The 22,480-nt window shown below is 43.5% G+C and overlaps 1 protein-coding gene across 1 annotated transcript in view; it reads left to right on the top strand.

Annotated features, from left to right (window-relative positions):
• The first annotated feature begins 1,219 nt into the window (after positions 1-1,219).
• Positions 1,220-22,480, top strand: part of TNR (tenascin R) — a 406,540-nt gene continuing 385,279 nt past the window's right edge. Inside the window, exon 1 of the mRNA XM_036117323.2 lies at positions 1,220-1,684. The gene's annotated coding sequence lies outside the window, so the exon portion shown is untranslated. The remainder of the gene's footprint in view (positions 1,685-22,480) is intronic.

Below are 22,480 nucleotides of genomic sequence, written 5' to 3'. Positions count from 1 at the left end.
CATTCATTGTATATAGAGTTTAATAGCATAAGCTCCATGGTCAGATGGCCTGTATTTCAGCCCCACCTCTGCTATTCACTAACTGCATGATCTTTGGCAGATCATCATATCCCTCTGTGCCTCAGTTTCCTGGTCTATAAAACTGTAATAGTAGCATCTGCATTATAGGGTTATTATTAAATGAGCTGATACATGTAAGGGCTTATAACAGTGCCCGACACCTGCTAAATACTCTATAAATGCTAGCTATTATTATTTGCTAGGTATAAATTAAACATCAGAAAAGTGTTTTGGTAGGATTACCTTTAAATTCCCTGCCAATTCTACGGTTCTGTGTCTCTATACCATTCCAATCCCTCAGCATTTCTATTCAGTAGGGAGGGGGCAGCATTATCCACATTTTACAAATAGTGAAATTGAGCCATAAAGAAGGAAAATGTCCAGTAAGCGAGTGGCAGTCTGAAACTGGAACACAACTTTGTAGATGTAAGTACTAGGACCTTTTTCAGGAGGTTCTGAGACTATACACTTAAAAAACAGTGTAAGACATCCCTTAGGAGCCTCTGAGAAGTGACCCCTTGATGGCTCTTCTCTGCCACAGTTCTCTACAGACGCTCAAAGAGGTCGCTTCTCTATTCATCTCTGAGATGATCTCAGGCCGAGGCTTCCCATATATTTTTCTTACCAGCTTTCAAAAGAGCCATATTAGGGCATCAAATGAGGTGGTGACTAGATACTTTCTCTTCGTTTCCCTACATTTGTTGCCTCTTTCAGCACTCCAGTTCTGGGTTGTCCTAAGTATAGACATAGTTCACCTGGCTGCAGACCCTGACTCTTCAAAGGGTGTCATTCTGCTGAGTCAGGACATGAAAGCACTTGAAACCCCCCACAACTCATCTTTCAAAAAACATTCTCTCCCCAACCACTTCCCACACCCCATTCCACCCTTTACTTCTGCAATTGTGGACAAAGAATCTGCAAAAGCTCCTGTCTTCTCCCTCTTCCTCTGCCTCCCTCTCTCTTCCTATCTGGGTTGGCCAGAAGGAAGATTCTGGCTATACAGGACCCTCTCTGTGCAGAAGCAGCCCCCAGGAGTTTGAGGACGGAGATTGCTCCTGTGTCTGAATCTGAACTGTTTAAAAGGACTCAGGATGCTTTTCTTTTCTGTCCACTAGGGGGCTGCTTGTAGGGGGATGGAAAAAAACGAAGGCTTAAAAAAAATATATCATGCTGCTGAAATTTCAGCAAGAGGGGAAAAGAGAGAGCGCGTGAGAGAGAGACAGCAAAGCAGTCCCAGGCTTCCTTGTCTCTCACGTCAGAGGCAGGAACCTACTGTGCTAAGGCTGTTGGCTCAACACGCAGAGACCGAGAAAGGCACAGACACAGAGAACGAGAGGAGAGGGGTCCCCCCTGACCCAAGGAATTACCACCAGTGGAGTAAAGCCACCTGACTTTTTAATCTTATTTTTGTTGCCTCCTCTTTCTCCTTCCACTCTAGCCCTGTCAGCTTGGGTTTCATTTCTTTCGTGAAGCCTCCTCTCTTCCTCCCAGAAAAGGAGGAAGGAAAGAAAAGGGAGAGAGGTGGGTTCTCTAGGTGAGCGCATCAGCTGGTTCCAGCCCGCACAGACAAGAATTCTCTTCGCAGGAAGCTCCTCTCGCTCCCCTGCCGCCCACCCTCAGCCGGGTAAGTCCAGCGCACTTGCTCCTTCGATTTCCTTGCTAGCGTGATTTCAGCACCACGGAGAGCTATGAGATGCATTTTTTTTGGTTCCCGTGTGTCTCTGTATGTTCCTGCAAGGCGCTTGGCACTAAGGTTACATCTATCTTTCTGCTTTCCAGTCGAGCAGTGTTCTGCGTAGGGAAAAGAAAGGCGCAAAACTGTGTCTACCGAATTAAAGGGGGATGTGGACTCTGGCCTTCGGGTGTGTGTGTGTGTGTGTGTGTGTGTGTGTGTGTGCTGTTGCATAAGATAGGTGAGGTCTGAGGTAAATTGCTAGTGGGTTTCGGTGTGTCTCCGTGTAGGGCTGTTCTTTTTCTATGTAGATAAGAGGGAGGGTTTGGGGAATTAGCCATGCACCTTCTTTAACTCTTTCAGGACAAACCGTGGAGGGAAAGTATTGCAAAGGAAGCCTGAGGGGGTTGGGAAAAGTTAGGCTCCTCTGTGATAGCTTGGAAGAGGTGGCTTTTTAAATGTCAATTTCCCCAGGATCTCTGGGTTCTTGCTGTGGAGAGAGCCCAGTCTGACCTTTTACTTTCTCTCCTGGTGTGAATCCGTGGCAAGTGGGCAAGTGCAACAGGTGAGCAGCAGGTTGGGGTGGTTTGGGGGGCTGAGATCCCCCTGACTTCACGGTGGTAGGAAAGCATCAGTGTCTTGAGCTTGACAGAGGTTGGCCAATGTGGATTATACTACATTTACAAGAAGGCAAGATGTGATCTCCACTTTTTTTTTTTTTTTTTTTTTTTTTGGTCATCTTTGACTATGTGTGGTTGGAAAGAGGACAAAGTCTGTTCTTCTTTGTTTTCTACCAGTGAAAGACAGCTCAGGAGAAAGGCTTGTCTCCTTATGTCTGGGGAAGCAGAAGTGAACCTAGACCGGTCCTGACTCAAAAAGCCTTGAGGTAGTGCTATGTCCTCCAACACTGAGAGGTTCCACTGATGGACTCATCATTGCTTTAACTTCATTGACACTTTTTTTTTTTGAAAGGTACTGCTCTGTCTCTTCTGCTTCCTGCCCCTCAGAAATATGTCCAATCAATTCTCTGCAACTGCCTTGGTTTTGCTTTGACCACACTATCTGCCTGTACCCTCCTGCCTTTCAGTCTCGCTCACAGCTGCTTGGGTGGGGTCATTCAACAAGTGGTATTGGGGACTTCCTTCAATCATCCATGTTTCCATGAAGCCAGCATTCCAAGGGAATTTTAAAGAGATGGAGCTTCTGATAAGAGCAAGCCTTACCTTGAACTGGCCCCTAATTATTTAAACTTCTGCTCACTTTCTTTAAGAGAAGAGTCAGAATGGGTGGTTTCACTCCTTCCAACCCCCAGTGAACTCTAAAGTGGTGGCTCAGTGTTTTCCTTTTAATTCAGCATTCTGGGCCGCTCCTCCAAACTGAACAAAATACTCTCTGCCTCTGGTTGGGGAGTCTTCTGGGTGAGAGTCATAGTCCTGAGTGAAATGTCACTGTTTTTTTTGGGGGGGGGGGCTATGCTTGCCATTGAATCCAGAAACCCTGGCATCTCCCTAGAATGGCAGGAAGTGGAATGCAGTGAGCCAAATAGTGAAATCAGAGGTTTTAATGGTAGGGAAAATAGATTGAAATAGACAAAGCAGAGCATCAGAAACCAACACCGACTCACTGAAATTTCAACTCTCCAAACTCCTCCTATCCTTGAAATCTTCCAATTTGAATGAGAAAGTAGATAGATTTCTGCATGACATATCCCTGAAGGTTTAAAAGAAATTCATGCCCTTGCAGTGGACCCTATCCAAAGCCACCATTTATTACTGAAGTCACCATACTTAGTGGTCATTATTTCATTAATGCCCTTAAATTCTCTCTGAAAGAAGTGCTCAGTGTCATTACTGGACCCATTTAATAAATGGGGAGACATAGGCATTTAAAGTGCTAAGCTAGAGGGTAGCAAAAGCAGAAAGGAAATAGAACTTCTGGTCTCCTAATATTTCATCACCTGTGAAATGCAGAAATGCTCATGTGAGGGAGAGCAGGGATGTATTGCTCCCCGGTGGACAGATTTGCAACCGAGACCTTTTAGTGAACTCAGTGTAGAGCAGTGGCTTCTCCCTGGTGAAGAATGAGAATCAAGAGAATCTCAAGGTGTTTCTGGCCTTAGATTCTCAACCAAGAAGATGGCTGGGAGCCAGCTGAAGAGCTCTCTGGACATACTGTAAAAAAAAGAACTCCCAGCTCGTGACCTCTAGACTGGACTGAGGTCATGCACCTGATTTCCATACTCCCTTTGCCCTAGAAATCCCAGTTAAAGTCATCCTTCCAGGACACATTGCCATGGATATTTTGGTTTTAGGTATTTGATGACTTTTCTCTCCTCTGAGCCTTCTTTGGGAGCAGCTACATTGAGTACTCTGTGTCTCAGAATATGGGAAGGATGACTAGGGAAAAGGGGAGGGCTGGGTTCTGGGCACCTACAGAAACCCTAAAAGAGGAGTGGGAGACTGGACACAAGCCCACCCCACATACAAAACCTCTGCTCCTTTGACAGCCCTAGCCTTCACATCTGGCCAGCATTTTGGAGAGAAAGCCACTGTATTCTCATAGCTAGCCCTCACTCATGAAGCAGGGGAGACTCAGCTGGGTTGCCTCTGAGATCTAGGGGAGATGAGAGATGTCAAGAAAGGTGGAAGGAAAGAAAAGGTTGGCATCCTGCCCTATTCTCCACAACTTTTTTCCTGGAGAGTGCCACTGTTACATATATATTTTTTTAATTTAGGTATTGTTTGCATATAATAAAATGTACTGATCTTAAGTATTCATATTAGTAAGTTCTGACAATTGCATACACCCATTTAGCCACTACCCCAAACACAATATACAAAATTTCCCTTGTTCTTCTTTCTGATCAATCTTTCCCTCCCCTAATCTCATCACTTTCTGACTTCTCTCCCCATGGCTTTCACTGCTACTTTTTGCAGTGGAAATATATTGCTTAATGTGTTATTTAATAGATGTGTCATGTAGACTATAGTAGACTTTTAAGAGAACATTTAAGAGGTCTGAGGCTATTGTTACTGGGTGGCTGAGAGAGTGGGGGAAGGGTGTATTCCCCATCCAAGTTTATGGTCATGGTGTTGGGAAGTCACATGGTCATTTCAAGTGTGTGAGTGAGTGTGTGTGTGTGCAAGCCACAATCAAATCCAAATAGGAAATAGGGAAGCCCTTGCAGGTCTCTACCTCTGAGCTGACCTGTTATTTGATGGTACAGAGCATGGAGATGATGTTGAAATTTCTATTAAAAACTTGGAATTGAGCATTCAGGTGGCTGGTCAGCCCAGTCCTTTCATCTGGGCTCCAAGAGGGTGAGGTGAGGAAAGAGTACCTATGTGAACTTACTAGGGAAAGAGATAAGGAAAGGTCACTGTGATAGTGCTAATGCCATGAAATTCAACTCCATCCACAAAGGTCTTGGCTGAGGAGATTGCTGTTCCTCCTTATTCAAAAGTGGCTTTAGAACCAGAAGACTCTGGGACAAATCATGTACCATGATACCCTTATAGCTTCATCCAGCGATGTCCATTCCAGTCCCATTCCTGGTTTTTTTCTTAGCAGTTTTTTAAAAAAAGATTTTATTTATTTATTTCAGAGAGAGAGAGAACAAGCATGAGTGGGGGAAGGGCAGAGGGAGAAGCAGACTCTCTGCTGAGCAAGGAGCCTGACTGGAGCTCCATCCCAAGACCTTGGGATCACAACCTGAGCTGAAGGCGGATACTTAACCCACTGAGCCACCCAGGTGGCCCTCCCATCCCTGGTTGTAGGCCAGGTTGAAGAGTCTCTTCTATTATACCATGAAGAAGCAATGAATTTATCAGAAGATTTTGATGATTTTGGTGGGGAAAAAAAATACATGCATGCACACACGCACACACACCCTACATAATTAGTCTTGTCACCTTGCCTGTCTAATTTTCTCCCATTCTGTATCTGTAGATGCTCTATGTTCAGGGAATGTTGGATAGAGATGAGGCATTTTGTGCACAATTTGAGTATGAGGTCCTCAACTAACAGATTAGAATTTTTGGCAGTAGATCAGGGACTTTAGCAGGCCTCAAAATTTGTCTAAGTAGGTCGTAGAGCTGTTTACATGCTTAGTGGGCAAACATATACTTTGCCTTCCTTCACTCAGGGACTCTACTGAGCACCTTCTTCCCAAGCTCTGCTGCTTTTTGGGATTGCCTACCTCAGAGAATGCCAGCTCATTTATGGGAAATCTCCTTCCTGAGTTGACTCTCCTAGCCAGGATCCCACAGAGTGGAGTGTAGGGTGCTAAGCCACTGGGCCATGACAAGTTAGAAGAGAGTCACAGTGAGGATTTTTGTTTATGTATGTGTGTTTTTATTTATTTATTTATTTTTGATGTAGTGTTCCATGATTCATTGTTTGCGTATAACACCCAATGCTCCATTCAATACGTGCCCTCTTTAATACTCATCAGCAGGCTAACCCATCCCCCCACCCCCTTCCCCTCTAGAACCCTCAGTTTGTTTCTCAGAGTCCATAGTCTCTCATGGTTCATCTCCCCCTCCAATTTCACCCTCCCTTCATATTTCCCTTCCTACTAGCTTCTTCTTCTTCTTCTTTTTTTAATATATAATGTATTGTTTGTTTCAGAGGTACAGGTCTGTGATTCATCAGGCTTACACAATTTACAGCGCTCACCATAGCACATACCTTCCCCAATGTCTATCATCCAGCCATCCCATCTGTCCCACTCCCAAGCACTCCAGCAACCCTCAGTTTGTTTCCTGAGATTAAGAATTCCTCATATCAGTGAGATCATATGATACATGTCTTTCTCTGATTGACTAATTTTGCTTAATAATACCCTCTAGTTCCATCCGTGTCATTGCAAATGGCAAGATTTTGTTTTTTGATGGCTGTATAATATTCCATTGTGTATATATATACCACATCTTCTTTATCCACTCATCTGTTGATGGACATCTTGGCTCTTTCCATAGTTTGGCTATTGTAGACATTGTTGCTATAAACATTGGGGTGCACGTACCCCTTGAGATCACTACATTTGTATCTTTGGGGTAAATACCCAGTAGTTCAATTGCTGGGTCATACAGTAGCTCTATTTTCAACTTTTTGAGGAACCTCCATACTGTTTTCCAGAGTGGCTGTACCAGCTTGCATTCCCACCAACAGTATAAGAGGGTTCCCCTTTCTCCGCATCCTCGCCAACATCTGTCGTTTCCACAGTGAGGATTTCTTAATGTCTAGGTAGAAGTTGTGCAGAAATCCAAAATTTGAATGATTTCCACAAAGCCAATTCCAGTAGATGATTTGGGAGAAGTGTAGAGACACACATTTGCCTTGTTAACTCTAGACTGTGTTAAAAAAGATCAGATGAGATTCCCCACCTAAATGGAGTTTCATCTTAAGAACAAGTTCAGTGGGAAGGGGAAATTGGAATAGGTTTTTAAAAGCTATTTTCAACAGTATATATGAATCACTACATCTTTACCTTGAAATATGACTTTGGACTAGACCTGTATTGATCTATTTAGAACACAGCAAGTAACCAGTATGTCAGTTGGCAAAGGGAGTTTCAACAGCCTTACTCTCTTCTCTTTCCCTTTTTTGCTTCCTTGTGATAAAGTATACATGATATAAAACTTACCAATTTAGCCTTTTTTGAGTGTACAGTTCAGTATCATTAAGTACATTTACATCGTTGTGCATAATGCTAATGCATAAGCTGGGAAGGACCCAGAAATGTGTCCACAATGGTGAGGGCTATGTCTCCCCCTATCTCCCAGTATCTCTCTGGGGTAAGACATCACTACCATCCATCTCCAGAATGTTTCCATCTTCCCCAACTGAAACTCTATACCCATTGAACAATTACTCTCCTTCATGCCTCCCTTCCCCCCTGGCAACTACCACTCTATTTCTGTCTTCATGAATCAGACATGGTACCTCCTATGAGTGGAATTATACCATATTTGTCCTTATGTAACTGGCTTATAACACTTAGCATGATGTCTTCAACTTCCATTTATGTTGTAGCATGTGTCAGGACTTCATTCCTTTTTAAGGCTGAATAACATTCCATCGGGAGTATGTACCACGTTTTGTTTATCCATTCAGCCATTGATGGACATTTGGGTTGCTTCCTCCTCTGCTTCTTTAATTCTGGTCAGTTGCCTCTGCTTTACTCTCCAATAAATTGGGAAAGGGAGACTGTCTGGTCATAGCTCTTACTGGGGTTGAAATTCTTCCCTTTCTCCTATGAGAACCACACAGGTGGTTTCCTGGAGGCAAATCAAGGAGGATAAGTAGGGTGTTGGTGCATCCCCACCCCCCACTACCCTTTTCAGTTGGATCTGATTCCTGTACTCTGGCCCTCACTGGTAAGTGTACAACAGATGCAGTTCAAGTAGACTGGGATCCTAAACTCACCTCTATTCCCCCAATGAAGGGTGCCAGTCTTACCCCAGGGAGATACTGGGAGATAAGGGGAGACATAGCCTTCACCATTGTGGGCACATTTCTTGGTCCTTCCCAGTGTATGCATTATAAGGTGAGACTCCATGATGGGAGAAGGAGTTCTGGGGTCAGGGACAAATAACAACAGACTCATTACAGTTTTCTGAAGATCTTAGCTCTGATCTCCTAAGGTACCTCTGTCCTTAGAGCAGGGCACTTCCAAGATCACCCCTACTTGGTTTTTATAATAACATCTTATGCTTTAGTAGATGATTCAATAAAACGTTATTACCAGGATTCTTGAGGAGTTCATGGTTCTTTTAATCTGGATGTGTCTTTATCATACTATATGGTATAAAAGAGACAAAGAAGGAAAAGCCTAGAACATTGATCCTAGGGCAGTATCAACCCAGAATGGCTAATATTTGACAACAGCTTAGCAATGTTTCTGGGCTAGAATTTGGTCTTTGATTTTAGTTCCCCTAAAAATTCACACTTCTGGGCCCTGGCAATTTGGATCTTTCTATTGCTTAATGATAACACCAGCCAACATGGAGTGAGTGCTTTCTATGAGTTTCTGCCAAGTGCATGGCACAGAGAAGACCCTTAATAAATGTTTGCTGTTATTACTAACAACAAACACTTTAAACACTTTATATCATTTAATGGCTAAAACACTGTGACATATGCTATTATCCCCATTTTACAGATGAGAAAACTGAGGCATGGTGACTTGTTCAACTTTTACGGCTAGGTAGTGATAGGGCTGGTTCAAAGTCTGTGCCTTATCACTACCTATCTTCTGTTGCCTTTATCGTTCCTTTGGCAATTAAAGATTGCTTCATTGTGATTCCTCTTAAACATCCTTAGAGGAATTTTACATCTTGCATTATTGCTAACCTTTTTTTTTTTTTTTAATACACAGTGTAGTTTTAATGAGGTAAGAACAGGACTATTCCCGTATGCTTCTCCCCCTATTGCTGATCTTTATATGTAAAAAATATAGGTGCCTCTCCACTTAGGTGATTCTATTAGGGCTGAAAGAGCCCAGCATAGGGCCTAGCATACAACAAAGCTCAATAAAAATTTTCTCATTTGCTATTGGTTCTGCTCAACCGAAGTCTAGGAATTCCTACATTTGTTTCCCTAGTTAAATAACAACAATAACAACAACAACAATAATAATACGAGTTACTATTTATGGAATGTTCACAATGGACCAGGCACTCTACCAGGCCATACAATACAGTATCTCACTTGATTCTCACAATAATGGGAAAAAATAGCTCTCATTTAACAGAGGTCACCATGTGAAGGGCTCTGTGCTAGTTGCTGTATGTATCTCCTCCTATTTAATCCTCACAACAACCCAGGGGGAAGGTGGGCAAGGAAAACCTCCTCCAGCCAAATGAGAAAGGGAGACCCTGGTCTTTGCACAACTTGACTTGAAATAGAAGACAGAACACATAGACGGAGGGCAACAAATCTAAATTCAGAGAGGCTGAATAGCTTGCTTGAGGACACACAGCTAGATGGTGGCAGGATTGGTTTTGAACCCAATCTTTTTGAAACAGAGCCCAACTCCTTCCATTGTTCTCTGCAGCTTCGGTTTTGGCCATATTCTCCTCCTCAGGGCCACAGTCGCTACAAGAAGAAAGACCTGGGGAGTTATGACCAGGAAACTTGGCTTCAAATTCCTGTTCCACCATGTCTGACCTTGCGCCCTTGGGCCAGTACTTAAGCTGTCTTAATCTGAGGTTCCTCATCAGGAGCCTCTCCACTATCCTCCCCACCCCAAAAAGCCTATAGAATTCATCAGATCTTCATTAAGGAGTTCTCATGAAAATTAAATGGCACAGAAGTACAGTGTCTAGGACAGTGCCTGGCATGGAGCATGAATGGTTGAGCCACTTGCAAATTCCTGAGGCCTGGGGCCTGGGTGCAGCCTGGGGTACTTGTGTTTTATTTTTTATTTTTTAATTTTTTTAAAGATTTTATTTATTTATTTGACAGAGAGAGAGAGACAGCGAGAGAGGGAACACAAGGCAGGGGGAGTGGGAAAGGGAGAAGCAGGCTTCCCGCCAAGCAGGGAGCCCGATGCGGGGCTCGATCCCAGGACCCCGAGATCATGATCCGAGCCGAAGGCAGTCGCTTAACCAACTGAGCCACCCAGGCGCCCCGGGGGTACTTGTGTTTTAACAAGCTAACAATGATCTGGGCTGACCTGGATTTCACATTCTCCTCAAGTGCTAATGGTCTGGGCTGGCCCATGTTTTATATCACCTTGATTTTAAAAGCATGTGTTGGCTATATTTTCTTCTCCTCCTTCAGCACCAAGAACTCGGCAGGCTGATATTTAAAAATATCTGAAAGATGCCTTTTGCCAGTTAATTACCTGGAAATTGTACTGGATTAAAATTAATTTGAGCCTTAAGGAGACACTGGATTTTTGAGCCCCATTCCTCACTCAGCCGGGGACCACGAACCTTTGGATTCCTTTCCTCTTGCCTTTCCCTCCCTCCAGATTCTTCTGCCATTCTGACTTTTCTTTATGAAACATTTTCCCTTCCCTTATAATTCTGTTTTCCATAAGAAGAACATCTAACAGCCACCTCCTGGCTGGGCTAGAGTAATTGTTTGAATTTTTTGACGGTGTGCAATTTCAAAGGCTTGAGTTTATATAGATTACCTTGAATTTATCTCTGCAAGTGCATTGGGAGAGAAGCTGCCGCCTGCTTTGTGAAGTATTGTAAACCCCGTGGCCACTGCTCACCGGCATCTGCATGGATGGTCTGTTTATCTAAATGGATTTCTGTAAAACAGATACCTTAATAAACCCGGTTTTGCCAGCCTATCCAGCCTCTACCCAGGTCGGCAGTGGGGCCCTGGCCAAGGGAAAGGTCTTGGGAAGAAAGCGGCCCACAGCCCCATGCCCTTTCACCTGGCCAGCTGTGAGTGGGGAGGTACGTGCAGATGGGGAGAGGGCAGCACCAGGCCCGGGAGCCCCGCCAGCAGAAGGGGCGAGGCCCGGAATACCAGATGAGAGCCCTCCGGCACATGGTCATGTCGGAAAGGGCAGGGGCCACGCAGTCTATAAAGGGGCTGTCTCCCTCACGGTGACCTAGTCTGTGCCATGGGGAGCTAGAACTTATAAACCCAGCCATAAAGCCTCCCGTTCAAAGCTGTATATATTGATAGAGATATAAATGAAGTTTAATGCTAGCGAAACTCACTATAAAAGCAAAAGACTTCATCTGTATCTATACTTCAGGTGCAGAGCAGTTCAGGGCTTGCTGCCTTTTGTCCCCTGAGAGCGGCAGTGTGCACGCACCCGCTCGCTCCCAGGTGGCCCGGCTGCAGGGCCAGCGGCGGGGTGGGACAAGCAGGTCTTCTGCGCACCTGCACCTGCAAGCAAGGCCCCCAGCAACTGCGCATTCCCCTTATCTCTGAGGGCTGTTTAAAGGCAGCGATAAAAAAGGGAAAAAGGAAAAAGCACTGCCAAAATCAAGTGGCTTCAAACAGTCAGGAGTCTGGTTTTTAAATAAAACAGTTTGAGGAAGGTTGGCTTTTCATCCACCTTGGAAGCTGCCAGATTTCTGCTCCTCGGAGGTCCAGGTGGGATACAGTGATGAGACTGCAAAGTCTGCGCTGACCTGACTGTCTTGCATCCTGTCACTGCCCACGTGGGGCTGGCAAAAATGTTTGGTGAGACCCTGACAAACAAGCATTTGAATCCTGGCTCTGCCACTTACTGGCTGTGTGACCTTGGGGAAGTCACTTGACTTCTCTGAGCCTTACTTTCCTTGCCCATGAAATGCAGTGAACAGTCCCTACTTCTCAGAATTGCTGCGTGGGTTAAATGAGATATCATTTTGTATATGAAGGCTCATAATGGCCCTTAGCACACACAGGGTCTTCAGTCCATACAGTTCTCTCTTGATGGAAGTGTCTTTGGCAGAAAAGGTGCATTTTGAAGGTAGAGGTCAGGGTCACATGGCTACTTTGATGTATATTCTCCCCAGGGGCGTGGCCTGAGCCTGGCTGCAGGAACAAGTACATTGGGAAGACCAGCAGTGACTTGCACCCTCCCCTCTTTTCATCTTGCTACCAGCTCTTCTCAGTCTTACACAGGCCTCTGGGCCAGAGCGCCCACGGCAGACACTCAGGGGAAGGTTGACTGATGATTGCCCCTGTAGTGGGACCTGTCTGTGTTCCTATAACTGGCTCCTGGAAAAGCTCAGAGGCAGGAATGCTGCTCACCTGGGGGTACAGTTCCCTGGGGAGTATCTTTGGGTTCCTAAGGGTGCCTTTCAAGACTTAACCCTCAAGAGGTCAGCAAATCATGCCAACGGCATAGGTTTCATTCCTGGGTCAGCCTCCATCCAAGGGAGGGACCGAGTGGAATATTCTGGAGGAGAGGGAAGGGTGCTGTTGATCTGGACCCTGATATGTGCCGAGTGAGGGTGGGGGGAGGGAGACCACTATCTGTCAATCTCTTATTAAAAATGGTCTGAGGCACAGCGCAAGAGTTATTAAAATGCAGAGTAAGAGTGCCGTACGCTCCTCCCCACCCCCGCCCCTTTTTCATTTGTATTTTATCAGCTTAATTTAGTGAGAATGAAAGATTCAGGCAGCCATCCTTAGAGACTGGGAGGGAAAAAAAAAATAAAGCCCCACCAGAGAAGGTCTGGGTGGCTTCCTTGGCAGCATCCTCCCTCTGACCCCACAGCGGTTCCTCCCCAGCACCCCCAGCCCCACTTCTCTGTGGCTGTAGCCCAGGAGACAGTGAACAGTATGGAGCGTGCTCTCTCTCTCTCTCTCTTCCTGTGTGTCCCTGGAGACCACATTTGACAGGCCAGGGATCCCACCGGGCATCCCCAGCTCTGCCCCAGTGGGGAACCTGGGAGGAGACCGGACTCCTGCTCCTTGAAATGTTTGCCCTTTTCCTTTTACGCTCTTAAGGTCAAATGTTGTGAAAGGGATTATTAGCCCATGGCAAAAGGCTGCTAGGAAGGGAAAGAGACTCTTCATTTCTGAAGTTTTGCTCCTCACCACAGAGTTAGACTCAGCAGCTGCCTGAGCAGACCCCGCCAGTGATGAGGTAGGAATTGTGGGGAGTGGTTACCCAAGATCTGCTTCTCGGATGTTCAGGATTTCCTGGATTCATAAATCACCAGCTGGATCCAAAAATAGCTCCATGCCTATTTTTCAGTAACATAATAATTGCTAACACCTACAGGATTAAAACTATTGCCAGGCAATGATCTTAGTACTCCACACACAAAAACTTAATAAATTTGTACAGTCACTTTTTGAGTGAGGTATGATTATTATCCCCATTTTACAGATGGAAAAACTAAGGCACAGAGAGATTATTTAATTTTCCTGGAGGTTTACAATAAATGGCAGAGCCAGGATTTGAACCCGAGAACTCTGTGCACTTAATTACCATGCTGTCCTGAGCATCACTCAGAAACTACCCAGGTTCTCCATTGCCAGAGAGAGAGATGCAAAAAAACTGGAGAATCCTAGTCCTCACAAGCTTGTCTGAATCACAAAGGTTGGTTTAAAAATAAGACCAAAGCAGTCACTATTTCTCTTGGGGGCTCAGTGTTGTCACTTCTTCCACTCCCCTCCTTTGGGGAGTCATTCTGTTTTTTCCACAAAGCCTCATCTAACTCCTTCAGGATGAGAAAAGAATCCAGCTTCAAGGCAAGTGAGTTTTCTTAAATTCATTTTCCTTCATCCAATCTCACAAGGTGGTGAAGGTGGTGTCAATTCTCATCTATCCACAAAAGCCTCATTCACTTTGTGGTTTATTCACTTTGGGGATTATCTGGACCACAGTTGTAACTACCCATTCACTTGTGGGATACTTCTTTTAACTCTGTTCTGCCATTGTGCAAGATGAAACTCTTGTAACGGATTCTCAAATGATTGGTCCAGCTGGGAGGAATATGGCAGGCAGATGCTGCAAAGCCCAATTTGTTCCTGTTGAGGTTTCTTGTTCAGCTGTGAGGATGGAAATTGCACACCAGCGGTGGTCAGGACCACTTATGATTGCAGGGGAGACAGGTAGTGTTGGCTGGGGGCATAGGGCAGCTGGAAGTAACCCAGCTGTATCTCTGCTCTGTAGTCAGAGATGGGGATGGTGGCAGGATATCAGCCAAAGGAGCAGGTGGGCTGTGCAGTGCTTTAGAGCCTCCCCCAACCCCAAAATGTGCCAGAGGCAGGTTCATCCTGGAGCAGAAGCACTGGGGACAGAGGAGGTATGGGCACCCTAATGCAGGCTTGGTTAGAGGCTGGTGTTTAGTTCTTGCACAGAGGCTGAACCAGGAACTTTGGGGTGGGGAATGCATATCCCAGCTCTGGGTAAGGTGATTCAGGGCTGAGAATCTATCCCAAGCTTGTGCCAACCATCCACAGGCAGGAAGACACAGAGTTAGAGAGAAGGGCTTCAGTTCTGAAGACAGTGGACCTGAGCTTAGATCCTAGCTCTGCCCAGCTCTGCCCTCTTGGTGAGGTCGCTCAATCTCTCAGGGCCTCTACTTCCTTGACTCTAATGTAAGGATGCTAACACCTCCTAGGAATTTCGTGAAAATTGAATAAGGTAACATCTATAGCGCTCCTGGCACTTTATAAGTATTCAATAAATGTTGATTACCTTTTCCCAGTAGCAATAACTTCTTACATTGTTGTTGTGCTTCATAATTTTCATAATATGATTATATATTATTATATTTGGTCAACCAAACCAGGGTAAGCAAAATAACTCTTATTAATTACTCCAATTTTATACATGGGGAAATTACTATAGTTTGAATGGCTTGTCCAAGATAGCACAGGTGGTAAGTGACAGAATTGAGATCACAAATCTTGAAGCTTTGGATTTAATCATTTTATAGCCCTCTTTGTTATGCTGTGATTGGGCTGGTAATTGAAATCACAAAGATCAAGAAGATCCTCTGCCCAGATACCCAGAAGAAAAAATCATTTCCCGTGGGCTCTACAGCATCTCATGGGAATTGGACAAGGCTTGGGGTATCCCTCAAAGACTTTGGCATCAGGTTTTCAAGTCCTTTCATTTCTACAATGTGTTCTGAGATAGTTCCCTCAGTAGATTAATGCTTAATGCTATGACAGCCAAGTTTCCTGCGGGCCAGAGAGTCTTGGCTTTCCTGCCTACCCCGCCAGCCATCTTGGGAACCTGAGTCGCTCATCACAGCACTACACAGGGACAAGCTCCCGCCTTGTTCTAACGCTAGCAAAAGAACATAGAGCCTGTGTCCACCAGGCAAGTAGCGTCAAATGTTACCTCCACAGAGAAGCTTGCCCTAATAATCTTATCTAAAATAGCTCTCCTTGACACCAAAAGCAAAGGCAACAAAAGCAAAAATAAACAAGTGGGAATATAAGAAACTGAGAAACTTTGCACAGCAAAGGAAACCATCAACAAAATGAAATGGCAACCTATGGAGTGGGATAAAATAATTGCAAACCATGTATACAATAAGGGGTTAATATCCAAAATATGCAAGGAACTCATACAACTCAATAGCAAAAAAAAAAAAAAAAAAAAAAGAAAGAAAGAAAAGAAAGAAATAATCCAATTAAAAATGGGCAAAGGACCTAAACAGACATTTTTCCAAAGAAGACATACAGATGGCCAACAGACACATGAAAAGATGCTCAACATCACTCAGCATCAGGGAAATGCAAATTGAAACTACAAGGAGATATCGCCTCACACCTGTTATAATGGCTATCATCAAAAAGATAAGAGGTAGCAAGTGTTGATGAGGTTGTGGAGAAAAGGGAACCCTGTGCACTGTTGGTGGGAATGTAACCTGGTACAGCCACTCCGGAAAACAATATAAAAGTCCCTCAAGGAATTAAAAATAGAATTACCATATGGTCCAGCTATTCCACTTTTGGGTATATATCCAAAGGAAATGAAATCAGTATCTTAAAGAGATATCTGCACTCCCATATTCACAGCAGCGTTATTCACAATACCCAAGGTATAGAAACAACCTAAGTGTCTATTGATGGATGAAAGGATAAAGAAGATGTGAAATACACACACATACACACCCCCCCCAGGAATATTATTCAGCCTTAGAAAAGAAGAAAATCCTATCATTTGTGACAACATAGATGAACCTGAAGGACATTATGCTAAGCGAAATAAGCCAGACAGAGAAAGAGGAATAGTGCATGGTATCACTTATTTATGAAATCTTAAAAAAAAAAAATGTTGAACTCATAGAAACAGGAAGTAGCAAAGTGGTTGCCAAAGGCTGGGAGGTGGGGGGAAATAGGGAGAGGTTAAAAAAAGAAACAAAATAGCTCTCCTTGTCACTCTACCATTTTGTTATTATTTATCACATTTATCACCAACCAACATAATATTTGATTTTTTTCTTGCTGTTGGTTTCCTTCCAATAGAATGCAAACTCTGTGAGAATAAGAACTTTGTCTTATTCACATTTGGATTCCTAGCCTGGACCACTGTGTTTAGTAAATTGGTTAAATGAATGAATGAATGGGTCTTCATCCAGTATTCTCTGTTGTTGTTTTTTTTTAATTTAAAAATGTTTCTCAAAGATTTTATTTATTTACTTGAGAGAGACAGAGAAAGAGAGAGAGAGATAGCGAGAGAGAGCGCGAGCAGGGATGGGGTGGGGAAAGGGAAAAGCAGACTCGTTGCTGAGCAGGGAACCCGATTCAGGGCTTTTGAATTGCTGACATACAAATCAATAGGGAAGCACTTTCCCAGACTGGAGCCCTGGCATGGGAGCCTTCCAGCCACATCCTCTTTGCAGAAGAGAAGGAGTTGAAGAAAGGGAACAGACAATTTTCTTTCCCAGGACCCTGGGACCATGACCTGAGCCAAAGGCAGACACTTAACTGACTGAGCCTTCCAGGCACCCCAGTATTCTCTGTATTCTCTGTTTTAACCTACCCTGACTCAGGCATTTTGTTAATGGCTCCCTGTCTTTGAGGACACCCCAATCTGGTCAGGGTGGAGGGGAAGCCACAAAGCTAGCATAATGAAGCGTTAATGTTTAGGAACCAGCTACATGGGGGGAAGGGGATGGGATACCCCATTAACCAGAGAAGGAACAGTGTACGTAAAGCTGAGAGTCATAGAAAGGGCATGTTGAAAGGTAACTGAGAGATGGAATATAGCGGAACACAGGATCACTGATCATGGTGCTGCCGTGTTGGAGGATGCAAGCTTGTTGCCCTGTTCATCAGACAATTAAAGAAACAGCACAGCCTACCCAAATTCTATTTGCCACTGAGATATTCTTTTATATTAACCATATCTTTTACTACAAGATCTCTAAGCCAGAGAGCGATGGTGGGGACTTGGAGGTAGGTCGATGGGACCACTAAACCCCTCATCTCTGACAGAATTGTGGGATGCTGTTCTGTTCTCCTTTTCAAAACATGCGGCCAGGTTCTCAGCCACCCATGCTGCTTTCTCTACTTCCTCCTATAAAAATGACACCACTCTGATTGCTAATACAGAGGTTAAAGGCGAGATTGTTTAGTGAGAATGAGGAATAGAGAACAGAAGAAAGAAAAGCCCTGGGACCAGAAACCTTGAATGCTCATTCTGTTTCCTTTAACTGTGGCTTGTTTAAGAAAATTGTCTGTTCTCTTTCTTCAACTCCTTCTCTTCTGCAAAGAGGATGTGGCTGGAAGGCTCCCATGCCAGGGTTCCAGTCTGGGAAAGTGCTTCCCTATTGATTTGTATGTCAGCAATTCAAATGGGGGTATTTATACTGTGGCTGAGCACCTAATAAAAATTTAAATTATTGTTTAAAATATCCAGAAGGGAGGAAAAAACTCATCAAGGAACAGCCTCATAAAGAAAGTAAAAACAAAAACAAAAACAAAAAAACAGCCACACACAATTCAAGGTCCTTAGGAAAGGGGCTGGGAGATGAGGATTATGAGGATTGCCAAGATGTGCCTCAGGGCCCTTGCATTCCTTCTTTTAATGTCTTTTCCTCACATCCAAACACCTTTCCTGGGCTCTGCAGCTCTGACTTCAGACACTGGCTTCATCACTCATTAGCTGTGGGCTTGGGCAGATGATAGAGATTTCTCTTTATGCTCTCCTACTGCATAAATAGGAAGAAAAATGGCATCTCAAATATTACATAGGCAAAACTCTTGGAGCAGAGCTGAGCACATAGTAGGAACTCAACAGATATTTATATCCAAACCCCCTTCTCCCTTTGCAGGGTCCCTATTCAGATTCTTTCTTAAAAGCTGTGCCCTACAGCCTATTAAAATCTGATTGCAGCCAGCTGCTGTCTTACTTGAAAGGCTCTGAGCCACTAAATCACACCTATGCATAAATGATTGATTATGAATTAATAGGTTAGGTGGTGGCACTTATGGAAAGCAGAAGGAAAGGAATTAAGGAAGCTTTTGTAGCAGAATGTCAGAAGCCAGTTACTTGTCTCTGTAGGGATATTTTGGGTGATGGGGCTACTGCAATGTCCTTTAAATCATGCCTGTTAGGAAACTATCTGGTCATTTGTAAGGATTGATGATACACAGGTCAGGAAAGCAAGGAATGGCTCTCTCAAACTTTAATGACAGCACCGGAGGGCCCACCCACTTCCTCCACCGTATCTCGCCCTTGACAGTGCGATTACCTGCACTTTTTCCGAAGTCCTGCTCTCAAGCTTCCTGACTCTGGCCACTCGTCCTTTTCTTCTGCTCTAGTGCTCCAGATGCAGCAATTACAGAACGGCACTGACTTCTCCAAGCCCCTGCCCCTGCCCCTTTATTTCACTATCCATTGCTTCACTTTACCAGGCTTAGATTCTGTCCACCATTTTGTCATTAATCTCTTACAAAAACGTCTCCAGACTTCCTGTCCTGAACTCACCCTCTTGTCAGGTGTAAACCTGGTTAAACCTACCTCCTGATCATGCTTAACATGTCAGAGAAAAATAGTTGTGCCAACTGTTGTTGCTTTACAATTATGACTGTAAATCTCAAGTGGATACTGAAAACAGTTTGGCAATTCCATGACTCTTCCTTAGTATGTTTACTTTTCCACTGTCCAAAATGACAATTTTATATCTCCTTTCTCCAAAGACTGCCTACTCCCTTTTAGATTTCTTCCAGCTGATGACTTACTGGTATTTTGACAGCCAGGAACTCCCTCATCTTCCTGCCACTGACTCCACACCTTTTGCTATCACCGTGCCTGTCCTCTCGGTCTTCCCTCCTTATTCCTGGCTGCCATGCCCCTGCTCCGTGCAAATGCCAACCCCCTCTGGGTTCTGGAACTCATCACCTCATGCTTCCTAAGTTCGTTCCTGCAATTATCACCACTTCTTTCTTGAATCTTCAATTTCCCCTTCACTACTTCATTTTCCAATAAGCATGTAAATGTGCTTATTTCCAACATTAAAAAACATGAAAGCCCCTCCTGATTCTACTCTCCTTCTAGTTTCCACTCTATTATTCAGCTCTCATTGATGGCAAAACTTACTGAAAGCACAGTGACCTCATGTTGCCAAATCTCATCATCATTTCTGTTACTTTTGTACTTGACCTCTCAGCATCATTAGGCAATTACTCCTTTTCTTAAACCACTGTCTCCCCTTTGCTTGGTGACGTGGACTTCTTAGGTTTTCCCTCTGTTTCACTACTCTGCTTGTTTCTCTTTCTGTACTCAATCTCTAAAAGTTAGAGAGCTGTAGAGTTCAGTCATGGGCTCCTCTCTCTTCTCCAGCCTCACTTTCACCTCAGGTGGCCACATACCACTTGCACACCAATGGCTAACCAAATCCATGCCTTTAGCCCTGACATCTTTCTGGAACCCGGTTTAGACACCCAAACAGTCTACCTGGTATCTCTACTTTGATATTTTATAAAATCTTCCAACTTAATATGAGCAAAAAGAATTCTTGATTCATTGATGCCCTAAACTTGCCTCTTTTAGTTTCTCTGTTCTCAGTAAAATGTACTACACCTAGCTGGTTGCTCAAGTGAGAAAACTAGAAGTCATCATTCATTTCTCTGTCCTCACTCACCACTCCATATTCAATCCATCAGCAAGTGCTGTTGACTCTATCTCTAAGGAACTTTTCAAATCCTTCCTCTACTATGAATGCCCCAGCTCTTGCTTGGACCACTGCAAAAGCCCCCAGCCGTTATCCTCTTTCCATTCTTCCCCTGGAGCCAATCTATACCTAAAACAAAAGTGATCTGTTGAAAATTTAAATCAGATGATTTTCCTTCCTGTCTTAAAGTCCTCCAATGATCTCCTTCACACTAAAAATAAAATTAAAATGTTTTGCCCTGATCAATGAAATCTTTCCTATCTCTTTGACCTCCACTTTATAGCTCCCTTTACTATTCACTCTGTGCCACTCATATTGGTTAATCAAAAAATGCCAGTCTCAGCACCTCAGGACTTCTACAATATCTGTTTCCTAGATTTTAGAGGAATCTTAGAAAGCACCTAAAGCTCTCTCATTTTATAGACAAAGAGACTGAGGCCAGAGTAGGGAAGTCTCATAGCAAATTAGTGGTAAAACCAAGACCAGCTGGATTGCCAACACAGTGCTTTTTCCATTAGAATGTGCTGGGTCATTGCTGTCTTCTGAATGCTTCATCATTGTGAGCTGCAGAAACCTTCATCTCAGTAGAAAGGTAGATCTGGGATTTGGTTTAGTCTTGGTTGTGATTTTAAGCAGGTATACCTGGCTAACTCTAAACACTGTTGTGAAAATTGTAGTCCTTGAAAGTTACTATGGAGAAATTTGGGATTTTTAACAAAAATCTCATAGATCTAAAATTTCTGGGCAATATATGACTCCCTGGAAAAAGAGTCACCATTTTTTGACCCCACACGGATTGTTTAGTAGACAATAGGTTCAAGCTATCATTAGAGTTCCTTTGTCATTCCTTAAGCAGGTCCCTTATCATGACCTGGTCCCTTTCTTTAGAGTTATCTTTGAGTAGTATGGGAGAGAAGATCTTCATTTCAGTCTAGTGTAGATCTGTTGCCTCTTTATATCCTTATTTTTGCTTGGCTGTCACTCCTTACATGTCACATTGGGGCTCATTCAAGCTAATTTCCTCAGGCATGCCCTCTTCTACCTCTGTTGCCTATAATCAAGGGTTATTTGTATATCAGATTTACTTCACTGAAAAACAGCCATTACTTTGAAGGATATCATTTTGTGCTATCATATGAATTATTCCGGGATAAAAAGAATATTTTAAAAATACCCAGTCTTTTTTTTTTTTTTTATAATTTCACATTTTCCTCTGTGCTTTAAAAGCTCATATTATCTTGTTTGAGTAAAGATTAGTTGGATGGCATTGGTTTGACCATTTATTCCTGGGTAATCTTTGAAGATTGGTGTTTTAACATACCCAGTAGCACTAGTAACTTAAATGTTTTCTTTCATCATATTTACTATCATTTAAATAACCCATTTTCTGCTTCATTTACTTGGCCATTCTATGACAGAAGTGCTGGGATCCTCAGGGTGGCTTCTAAACACTCTAAGCTTTTTGTCCTCATTGCATTTTTTATGTACTTGGCAACTCAGATGCTTTCTTCCATCACTTCACTTCCATCTCCATGACACATCTGGAATGCAGAAACAAACACATTGAAGAGTGCTCAGGTAAGAGACGCCAACGTTTCAGGAACTGTCCTCGGTTCTGAATATCAAGTGGTGACTAAGACCTCTAAGCTCATGAAACATGCATTCTAGGGGAGACATGTAACAAAATTATTGCCAAGTTCTTTTGATGGCCTACCCCATCTTCATCTGCAAATCTCAATTCAGATGCTTCTTACTCCCAGGAATCATTTCTGGATCTCCGAAGCAGGCCAGGTGCCCCTGTTACATGCTCTCATGGAAACTTGTAAGTTTCTCTTTATCATTTAAAGTTTTTAAGTTGTAAAATGTAACATATACACAGAAGTGTAAATAAAACCTAAACATAAAATGTAATCAATAATAATTATTCAAGTTCCCTGTAACCACCCTCCAGGTCAAGCAATAGAACATCACTAAAACTCCAAGGACACCCTGTATGTCCCTTTCTGATCACAAACCCTTCCTTCCACCAGAGGTAACTCCTTTAACTACTTTCCTGACTTTGAGGTCACAATTTTCTTATATTTACAGGTTTCAAATTTGTCAACTTAGAAATCTTTCTCTCTCTCTCTCTTTATATATATATATATATATAGTTTATATATCTAATATCATTTTTATCAAATGTGATCAA

Source organism: Halichoerus grypus, chromosome 7 (genome assembly GCF_964656455.1).
Source record: "Halichoerus grypus chromosome 7, mHalGry1.hap1.1, whole genome shotgun sequence".
In the NCBI taxonomy this organism is placed as follows: domain Eukaryota; kingdom Metazoa; phylum Chordata; class Mammalia; order Carnivora; family Phocidae; genus Halichoerus; species Halichoerus grypus.
This window is presented reverse-complemented; position numbering and strand designations above follow the sequence as displayed.